At 43.9% G+C, this 11,556-nt stretch overlaps 1 protein-coding gene across 2 annotated transcripts in view; it reads right to left on the bottom strand.

Moving 5' to 3' along the window:
* GARRE1 (granule associated Rac and RHOG effector 1) overlaps positions 1-11,556 on the bottom strand; it is an 82,440-nt gene that overhangs the window by 70,371 nt on the left and 513 nt on the right. The window lies entirely within an intron of this gene.

The following is an 11,556-nucleotide window of genomic DNA, read 5'->3' on the forward strand; positions in this document are numbered from 1 at the left end:
TTGGTCAAGACCTCTCCCTGCTAGGACTAGACTCCTGAGACACCTCCTCAGGTCCTCCAATCTTTATCTAGTCACCCTTCCATTCCCTGCTCCTCCTGCTATATGTTCTGTTTCGGCTAAAAGCATTACCAACCCTGAACCTAAACCGAAGATGCTGTCCCAGGTGGTTCCTGTCCCGTACCTTTGGCTTTCTATCCCTTACATTCAATCCCACCAGTTCTGTTCACCTGGTCTACAGCAACTGCTCCATGAATGTCAGCTACTGGGACTGTGACATTCTGGGTGCCTTTCATTTTCTCCTTTATACCCACAGTGTTCAGCTTCCCAAGAACTAGCCTTCTGGAGCAAGCAAGATCAAGACTGAGAGAAAATGCTTTTTGTGAGGACCAGAAGCCAGGCTGTCAGATGCTCAGGCCCCAGCTCTTTCGATGGAAGCACACAGAAGGGAAGATATACTTCAAAGCTGGCTGCTAGACAACAGCAAAATCTAAGTGGCAAACCAAAAATGTATGAGAATGTCAGATATTGGAACAGAAACTAACAAATGGCTCCAATCCCAAGGAACCAAACATTCTTTTTTATTCCATTTTACAAAATTAGAAGTCAGCCTTCAATCCTTTAACACAGTGGTCCTCAACAAGTAGAGGAGAGGATGCTTCGACACACATACACACACACCCAGCTCAGGGGACACTTGGCAATGTCTGGAAACACTTTTTGGTTGTCACAACTGGGGGAGTAGGGCAGTGCTAGCGGGCAGAGGCCAGAATTGCTGCTACTATGCTATGATGCACAGGACACCTCCCTTGTTCATCCACAGCCAAAGAATTATCCAGCCCGAGATGTCAACAGTGCCACTATTGAGAAACTCTGCTAAACAAATACTTTGAGCAGCTTCCATATTCAAGTTACCTAATGTGTTAAAAAGTTACTTCTTTCTGAGAAGATGATACAAACTTCTCCCTAAGTGAAGCTCCCAATGCTTAATAGTGGTTTAGAAGACAAATGCCATGAGTTCAGAAGAAGGAGAGCACCACAAAGGCAGAGGTCCTCTTCAAAGATCTCGGAGAGCAGACAGGGCCCCTTGGTCCACTCCCAGTGCCAGTCAAGGCTCTCACTTTGGGAGGACCAGCGTCCACCTTTCCAGCCTTACTTAGAACAGGTCCCTTCAACCCACCCTTTGCTTCTGCCAAACTGTTCACCCATGACAGCGGCTGGGCCATAAGCCCACAATGTTCCACTTTTACTGTTATAATGGAGAAAACCTCTCACCTACGACTTCACCGAAGCACTGCCCTCCAACTGAGCAGCACCCCACCCCACAAGGGTGAGGGGAACATGCCATCATCTCAACCCAATCACAAAATCGTGTTCCTGTGATTCCTACAGGAAGGAGGCAGTGAAAAGACCAAGGAGGAAAATGTTTTAAATGGCTCAGGGTCTTGTCCTCTGCCACCTAAAATCAGTGCCTAGCAGCAGCCAGCCAGGAGCTGCCTCATTTCCTGTAGTTGCTCGGTAAAAATAGGAAGTGGGGGAGGAAGTTCACAAACCAGAAACAAAAGTAATCACTGCCTAGCTTCCTGAACACAAATCACCGAGCAGGGAGGGTATCATCAAAACATCAAAATGGAAAGGCAGGCATGGAGAGCCAAAGCCAGAGCAAAGGAAGTGACACTTCTGGGTCCACCAAGCCCAGATGATTTCTGCGCCCGGAGACTGCCCCCAAGAAAAATATGTGCAAAACTGAACACTAGCCTATTATACAGAAACAGTTTCCAAAGAATTAATACTAAGCATGTTCAAGAATCGTGCAAAACTCAGGAAACATTAAAGTTCTATCAGAGTAAAAAATGCCAATGAAAAAGTTTTAAGGAGGCCAAGATTATTTTGTTTTTCTGTTCAACAAATGACTATTAAAACTGCTTTTAATACAAAAAAACTTACCGAATAACTGATCAGTTGACAAAATCTGAAGCCCATTTATCCTAAACTGAGCTCTGAAAACTCAAGTACATAGAAAAAAACCCCAAAAACCCTACTAAATAAAAATTCTGATCAAAGGTCGAATCTACCACAGTTAAAATGAAGATGTTTCTATATGCATCCTCCAGCAACACGGTCAACCCTGTGAAGTGGTGCCTGAATGCTCTGAATGCTTGGGGCACCCAGGATGCAGAGGGAGGGTATCAGTGCCTGCCCTCAAGGGGCTTCTGGTCTAATGGGGGAACAAACTGCCCCACATGGTGACATCTGACCGCCTCGTCTTGACACTTGCTCTGTAACGTTTATCACCACAATATAGGGCATTCCTCTATAATAACAAAGCAAGATATTAGTGGATCTGAAAAGCTTTTTTATTTAGTAATCTACAAACAAGTAATAATTTAATTTAAGCAGAAGAAAAAAAATGTTCTAACCATAAAGTCAACAGAGTTGAAATTTAGTTTCAGATTAGCACAGGTTAAAAAAAAAAAAAGGCCAAATGTGTTAAACAGTCATACAGATGAAAGGCAATTTTGTTTAAATTGAGGGTATTTTGGGGGTGGGGAGAGAAAGAGGAAGATCAAAGGCTAGTTTATTTTTTAAACAGTCAGCACATAAATAAGTAGAAAAGTAAATGAAATGGATGGCAATCACCATATATTCAGTTTCATACCAAGAAAAATGGTGAACATTTAGTGGGGGGAAAAAATACATTACTGGTTCTGCTGAAGGCAGATCTAGCTACCTGCTGAATTTTCTGGTGATAAATCAACCTGCTGTATTCTAAGACTTCTGTTTAGTTTTCTTATAAAATCAAAAGAGTAACTCAAAACCTGTTGCCTTTAAAACAAGTATTAGAACTTCTGAAAGAATTTTATTAGAGGAACACTGTGAGCCAAAAAACTTTATGAAACAGAAATCTTCAAAAGAAGTTAAAGTGGGGAGCGGGAGGGTGGGGGGGTGCGGATGGCAAAGCCTTGCCAAGAAAAGGTTTATCTACCTTTATCTAATGACTACCACACATCACCAAAGGATAAATAAAGCTGGCTCTGAAACTTCTGAAAAAGTTTGCTCAGCTAAAACTAGGCTTTTGATAAAGTAAAATGGCAGTGGACCATTAGAAGTTTTCACACCCAAGACAGCCGAGCACGATGAAAATATTCACAACAAATTGTGCTGCTGATGGAAATTCAGGTATAAATTAAGGAGAATGACTTAACGTAAATCTTTTTTTGTTTTAACTGAAGTATAGTCGACTAAGGAAAATCATTTTTTAAAAATCACAAGCATTGATGTAATTTTTTGAAACCCAAATTGTTAAAACATTCCAAAAAATCTACATCTATTAAAAACCACTAGTTTTATTTTTGTCAGTATGTTACAGCATGAAAAGGCCTTGATCCATTCAGCTGTTTGAGCCTAGTTTTAGCCTTCATTATTCAGTTTCCAAACATAAAAGCAAGTCGAACTAATGAAAACTAATGTATCCTTTAGAAGGTTATTTAAGAAAACTTAATTGTACTATTAATTATTAACAATTTGCACTATGGAACCTGTCCAAAATTAACCTCAAATGGGGAAAAACAAGAATTTATCAAGAAGCTTATACAGAGGGGCGCCTGGGTGGCACAGCGGTNAAAAAAAAAAAAAAAATCTTTAAAAAAAAAAAAAAAAAAAGAAGCTTATACAGAAATGGGTAAATCAAACTGTAATGTATAAATTATTTCTCTTACTGTGGAGAAGAATTATATAAATATTAGATAAATGCACTTCAGATTTGGGATCATTTCTGAAAATTTAAAGCACCCTTGAAAAATTTGATCAATGGATAATTACAGCAGTTCCTGCCTCCAGAATGGGAACACTGACTCTAATTCTATGCAGCCAGCAAGCCTTCCCATCTCTCAGAAAGAACAGCAAGCGAGAGTTAAGGCGAGGGACCCCGTTCTTCCCCACGGAACATCCCAGCAGGTCAGGTATTTAGCAGTGAGGATACTCAAGAAGCCTCCCCCGCATCCCTCCCATTGTTCCCCAGGCCCGGAAGACAGCCCTACAGAGCAGGCCTGCAGTGGCTTACCACCATACTGACTTCCAGGCTCTGCCGCTTCTCCACACCATGAGCCTTCGCATACTCAGGCATTTGCTGAGGTCCTACTATATGCACAACACTGCTCCAGGCACTGGGTGAATGAAACAGACACACTCCCTGCTCTCTGGGAGCTTACAACCTCATGGGAGAAAAAGCTTATGCTTTTACCTTGTAGGTAAGACGCCACACAGTACATCGGGCGCCTGGGTGGCTCAGTCAGTTAAGCGTCTGCCTTTGGCTCAGATCATGATCTCAGGGTCCTGGGATCAAGTTCTGCATCGGGCTCCCTGCTTCGTGGGGAGCCTGCTTCTCCCTCTTCCTCCTCCTGCCACTCCCCCTGCTTGTGCTCGCTCTCTCTCTCTCTCTGGCAAATAAATAAAATCTTTAAAAAAAAAAAAAAAAGATGCTACACAGTACAAAGAGATTTCCTGGAAACAGGCACTGACAAAGTTTTTTAGTAGTTATGGGTATGGGTTTGGGAGTCAGACTGACCTAGATATGAATCCCAGTTCTCAGTAATTACCAATTAAATGAATGGCACTTATTAACTCTCCACCTCTGTTTTTGAACTCTGTGCCTCAGTTTCTTCAGTACAGTGGTGAGGCTTAAACCTATAAACCATAGCACTTGGCACACCTGGAGTCCTACTCAGAAACTGGAGCTATCTGCTCTGAAAGAAGCTAGACACTGGTCAGAGAAAAGCAGTTTATCTTCTAATGAAATATTTCATGCCAGTCTACTATCGGGGGGGAAAAAACCCCAAACTCTGCCTCCTCAACATACCACACAGCTACCAGATTTTTCAAAAATATTACTTACCTTCCTGCTGCTCTGGCCCCAACTCTCAAGGTCCTGGCAACAGACTAAAAGGAGGGCTGCCCTCCTCCAGAGGGGAAGGAGGTCATGGCTCCTCCCATTTCCCTACCCAGCACTCCCTCCACTTTCAGCCCCAAGCTGAAGGAAGACGGGCAAGGACAAGGCTCAGGAAGGGATCACCTCCCACTGAAAAGTACAAAGCTACCGAAGCACAGGTATGTGGCTGCATTCTCTGCTACCTTGAGACCCAGGGGTGGGACAGGTCTTCGGGACCTGGGGAGAGGGACCGCTCTTGCCTCCCCTGCCCAGGTCACCACATAGCCTGCAGCACTCAGCACTGGGAACAGAGTCTGGGAGCTGAGCCAGCTTTCCCCTGCCTCTTTTCTCAGGCATACACACCCACCTCTGGAACCTGTGGGTGGGGTGGGGGAAGACTCAGGTATTCCCAGGCTCCCCTTTGTAAAGACCATCTCATTGGCACCTAATCCCAAAATTATTTCTAATAGGAAAATTAGATTTTTTCCCCCAGGTAATCTCTAGCTCTAATTCTGCACTCGAAAACTATCCCATTGTGGGGCGCCTGGGTGGTGCAGTCGTTAAGCATCTGCCTTTGGCTCAGGGCATGATCCCAGCATTCTGGGATCGAGCCCCACATCAGGCTCCTCTGCTAGGAGCCTGCTTCTTCCTCTCCCACTCCCCCTGTTTGTGTTCCCTCTCTCACTGGCTGTCTGTTTCTGTCAAATAAATAAATAAAATCTTAAAAAAACCCACAAACTATCCCATTAAGATTCTTTGCAACTACCAATTTGAAAAAGCACATATTGGACAGCGACCCAGACACAAGGAACATAGTCAAAACAGTGTTAAAAAAAAAAAAAAAGTAATACCATCTAGGAATGAATGCTAGAAACAGACCCAGTAAATGTGGAGGCCTGTATCAGAGGCGCTTACTAGCAGCACTGTCTGCAAGCATCCACCTGCAAGGAACCCACATGGGCTGCATTAAGGGACTCATCAAGTAAATTACACAGGAACACCTCGAGGCCATTTCAAAGATCAAGGTCCAGCTACCACATCTCATCAAGCCTAAGATGTCATTTATAAATCATATCATTATTTTATATAGGCTAAGAAAAACTCTGCCATATAATGATGACCTGTCATCACACGCTATATCCCAATTTCGGGCTCCCCTCAGGCTCTTTCCCGGTCTCATTTCTCCGTCTGTCTGGGGCACACATCACGCTTGGAACAAGTCCCTGGGTGCCCTTTTCTCCCCTTTCACTTTTTCCAAGAGTGACCCATATTTAAGATTCACTGTTTGGATGAAACCATCTGGGCCCCTTCAGTCCCCACTCAGGAGCCTGTCCTGAGCTCCTGCAGCCTTCACTGCATGCCCTGCCCCTCCCACAGGAACCATAAGCACACAGAGACAGGCTGGACCCCTCCTCGCGTGCACTGTGGGGCACAGCACCAGGCCATAACGATGCCGCCACCAACAAAGAAACATACTGGTCAGGAACTGTTCTAAGGATTTCACAAATATTAAGTCATTGACACCTTGCTATAACTCCAGGCGGGAGCTCGTGTTACCTCCCCCATTTTCAGACAGGGTAGAATGAGGTAAAGAGAGGTTGGGTGACTGAGAAGTGAATGACGAGTAAGTGGCAGAGACAGAAGCTGAACCCAAGCAGTCTGGATAGAGTCCTGGCTCTTAACATCTGTGCTACATTCCCCCTCTAAATGACTGCTACATACATGGCAAACACTTAAAATTTTGTTTTTATTAACTCTGAATTGAAAATACAATACACATACATAGTGAAAAGAAAATTATCCTGTACAAAAGAGTATACAAGACAAAAAGCTAGATCAGTCTAACAGCCTAGATTTCTGGAACCTCATCCCAAAGGCAACCACTGTTTCTTTTCTATCATTCCAGAATTTTTTTTTTCTACACGTAGAAACCTATTTCATGTGCACCCCTCTCTCCTTTGTTTTTTACACAAATGGGCTCATATACACATTGTTCTGCATTTAGCCTGTTTCACTGACTGACATTTCTCTGAGCTTGAGGCATATCTGCACCTATGGTGTGTTTACTCAATTCTAAGATACACATATTTTCACATTTTAACCCAAGATGGTTCCATAAAGCTGGAGGATCTTGGTGGGCTTGGACTTCACCAGGAAATAGGAGTCACAAAGGCTTTTAAACATACAAAAGAGGGACGCCTGGGTGGCTCAGTCGGTTAAGCATCTGCCTTAGGCTCAAGTAATGATCCCAGGGTCCTGGGATCGAATTCCGCATCGGGCTCCTTGCTCAGTGGGGAGTCTGCTTCTCTCTCTGCCTGCCGCTCACCCTGCTTGTGCTCTCTCACACTCTCTCTGATAAATGAATTAATCTCTAAAAAAAAAATAAAATTAAAGAAACTGTACAAAAGGGGCACCTGGGTGGCTTCGTCATTAAGCGTCTGCCTTCGGGTCAGGTCATGATTCCAGGGTCCTGGGATCAAGCCCCGCATTGGGCTCCCTGCTCAGCAGGAAGCCTGCTTCTCCCTCTCCCACTCCCCCTGCTTGTGTTCCCTCTCTCGCTGTGTCTCTCTCTGTCAAATAAATTAAAAATCTTAAAAAAAAAACCCTACAAAAGATATTACATGTTAACCTTGCAACAGTGTGCAAGCTGAATCACCAGGCAGAGAGACGTACCAGGTGACACGGGACACGTCACTTCTCCTTGTAATTGAAGCACCTACATCACAGGGTTGTTGTGAAGACGAAACAAGGTAATATACACAAAGCACTTGGCACCAAACCTGGCTAGCACAGAGAGTCCAAGGGATTAACATCACACCTGACACATTGTTAGTGCCCAATCAGTTACATATCATCATTAATTATTTCAAGAGCTGGCCCCGCTTTCCTCTCCAATCTCATTTCCCTCTACTTCCATATTCATATCTGTCCACCCTTTACCCTAAAACTCCTACAGCTCCCATACCTCATGCTTGCTCACCTACACCTTTGTTCCTGTCATGGCCTTTCCCCTTACTGTGGTGCTGTCCTGATGTGCTCCCAGAGTACTCGGCTCAAGCCCGGCCTTCTCCAGGAAATCTTCCCTGACAACAGTGGTTGGATTCTCTGGAGGAGCAGTTTGGGAAGAGTTTATCTGTCATGACTTCCTCTCCGGTTCTTGGCTTTGTCAATGCATCCAGGAGCAAGCAGGTCTGGGGCAACTGAGGCAGGCCACCTAAACTCAAAGGTGACTATGTCCTAACCGGAAGGCCAGTTACAAAGTTTATAAATACTGATGAGGGCTAATATTCACTGAGCACTTACCAGGTGCCAGGCAACAAAGAGGAAGGTACTACCATTCTCCCCATTCTACAGAGGGGCAAACAAAGAGATTAGCCAGCACCCCAAGACCAGGATCTGATCCAAGCAGTCTGGACATGGAGCTCTTAACCATTCACATTCTCTGCTTGGCAGGAAATCTCCATGTGAAGCTACATTCTAATCAGAAGATATTAGGAGTGTGGAAGCAAAGCAAGGGAAAGATTCTTCTGACTAGAGGCCTCCACAGAGATGCACCTATCTGTTCGGAGGTGCAGAGGCTCGCTGGAGGACTGCACACAGCTCCTCTGTCCAGGGCCCCCAGGCAGTGGAACAGACACATCACCCAACTCCTCTCTTGGACCCGTCACTCCAATTTCCACAGACACCATCCCACCCCCCCTCCTAAAAATGCAGTCTTTCTTCTGAGGATACAAAATTAAGTTTAAGCATTCTGGCTAAGAACACATTCCAGTCATGCCTTCCTGGGGTTATAGCTGGGTCATTTCGGTTGAACTTAAAGTTTTCTCTGAAATTCTCCAAACTACACTTACAAAATGTCTCTTGGTTTATATCTTTTCTATAGACAGCACTTTTATTCTTACTTCATTCTCAGATGATCACTGATTCATTCAACAAATACTTGATTAGTCCCAGAACACTGTATTATTCTAGGTCCTGGAGATAACAGCAATAACAGTGAACAGGCAAGATCTCTGAAACCTGGGGAGCTCATTATGTGTCCCCCACTTCTAGGCACTTACGATACTTTATGGCAATTGCTTTTTTGGCCTTCTTTTTCAGACTGTGCCTTTCAGCTCTGTATTTTAATTTTCCACTACAGTAACTAGCCCATACTGTGAGTACTCCATAAATGTGGGTTAAGTAAATTAACGAATAAAATCACTGGGTCTCATCTTTTTCCTCCAGGGTGGGACCAGATTATGTCTGAAGTCCCTAAGAGCAACATACAAAGTCTAAATCAAGCTGTAGGGACAGAAAGCAAAAGGCAAGTCAACCCAAATCAAGAAGGAAAATGAGATGGGATAGGTCCTTACAGTTATGAAGGACAGGCCACCTTGGCAAGCAAAGAAGGGCTCCCTCAGCTGGAGAAAGCATGGCCTTGAGAACATGCCAGGGGTCAGCTGGAAATAAAGAAATGACTTGCAGCGAAGTCTGAACTGGGGTCACTGCATGGAGACAGGCGTGAGGGGGTGAAGAGGTTCTCTGCCTGGAAGTCATATACTAGATGAGTTGGAAGGAGCATGTTTTTTTGGGAAAAGAGGTAGAGGCATGAAACTAGGCCTTGGAAAATTCTCACAGGCAGATGTGGGAAGAGAAACAACAAACTCAAGGGGAAAAGCACAGTCACAAAGCTAAGAAAACGACCACTATAGCTCCAACTCAAGAAGGCCAACCAAGGAGACTGACAACAGCAAGAAAATCTGGCTCACCATGCCAAATATTTATGGTCAAGGTCAAGGGAAATGAGTAAGCAGCAGCCAGTGGATTTATCAATTGGGCTTCAAGAGCAGTTTCAGTAGAGATAATGACATTTGAAGTACAACCCCTTACAAGTTCAGGCTCTCTCTGAACTTGTACTAAGAGAAAAAGGCATTCTTTTTTTCCTGTAACTCCAAAGTAAAGCAATTCCTTTTCAAACCAACATTCTTTGTCCACCTAGGAAGGTCATCATTTTCCACTAAGGACAACGTCTCAGGAGGATAAGAGAGTGGACACCCAGCCCATGTGATACCCCAGCCTACTAGCTCTTAGACACGATTATTTTCCTACAGACTTGGAAGACCCACTTGACATAAAGCTTCTGGTGTATTAGGCTCCAGGATTGAAAGATAATAAACATTTAGTAAGATTTCAGCACAATCATATGCAACTTGTTTAAAAAAAATTTTTTTAAAGGATGCTTAAAACATGCTGTCTTCCAAAAATCCAGAGATAATTTTAGATTGAAAAAAATCTAGGCTTGCCAAGGGAATCTGAGAGCTTTTCTATCTTGGTCTCCAATGCTAACCTACGTATTCGTGTGCAAAAATAGAGGAAGATTAGAATCTCAAATGCCAGACTGAAAAGTTGCCACAACAAACCTGAACTCTTCATATGGAGTTTGTTATCTTGTCAGCAAGAAAGCAAATGAAACAATAAACTAACTTTTCACTTTAAAAGATAAAAAGAAAAAAAAAAAACCCTCAAACATGAACTATTTCCTAGACCTGCAAAGGAAAATGATTAAGAAAAAAGAAAAGATTTTTTGAAATTTAAAAACAGCATACACAAAATCTAAGTATCAAATTTTGTGAGTAGTCCCTTATAAACACATACTGAGAACTTCAGATCTAAAATATGACAAAATGGCATTCATACCTTATTCAATAAAACTGGGTCAACTAACCCATTTGGAAAATATTTCGTATCTTACACCAAGACGAAATTTTAAGTAGAAATTTTTAAGCTGAAAGTTAAAATAATAATAATAATAATAAAGCCATGAAATGAGAAGCAAAAGTGAATGGAACTTTTTATAACATTGGGATGGAGAAGAATTTTCCAAACATGTCAACAAAGGAAACAAATATAACCTATTTTTTAAATGAATGTTACCTCTGACCTCATTTGTAAATTTATCCTAAAACAATCAGACAAATCCTTCTGGCAGAATTACTTTGTGACGAACTGGAAACAATCTACATGTTCATCTGTTACATGACGATATAAAATGGTAACTATGAAGTAATACAAGTGAACAGACTATTTACTGGTATTAAAATGTTAGCAATGATTGTCACGGAGTGGTAGGTTGGCGAATGATTGTCTTTCGAAAAAGTATTGTCACGATACTTTCTGTGTTGTCTCGAATGTGAGGAGAATGAATTGCTTTTATAACGGGGTGAAGGGGCGGGAACAAGCTACTTTCAAATTGGGGTCCCCCAACCTAAGCGTTCATCTGGCACGTTTTGTGAGGAGTATAAACAGAATTCTTATCTTGCCAACCAGGCATGCTTCTTTCCTCGCACCGCGCGGAGCAGGAAGACACACCCCTGACCCTGCACTCGCCCTACAGGCGTGGGTCCTTCATTCCCGGCCCCGGCCCTGCCGGGTCCCCGCAGAACCTCCCCCTGCCCGACTGCGCCAGCAGGCTCCGCAGGGCCGGAAAATCGTGTTCCTCGGCGGCCCCGCACGGCGGGGAAGGTGCGCACAGCCGGCCCGGCAGCCGCGGGGCGGCGTGAGGGCCGCGTCCCCAGCCAGTCCCGGCGGACCCCGGCCTCCCACAGGCCGCCGTGCCTCCGCGGACTGCTCCGCCGGCTTCCGGGAGAGGG

Source organism: Ailuropoda melanoleuca, chromosome 12 (assembly GCF_002007445.2).
Source record: "Ailuropoda melanoleuca isolate Jingjing chromosome 12, ASM200744v2, whole genome shotgun sequence".
NCBI classification, from domain to species: domain Eukaryota; kingdom Metazoa; phylum Chordata; class Mammalia; order Carnivora; family Ursidae; genus Ailuropoda; species Ailuropoda melanoleuca.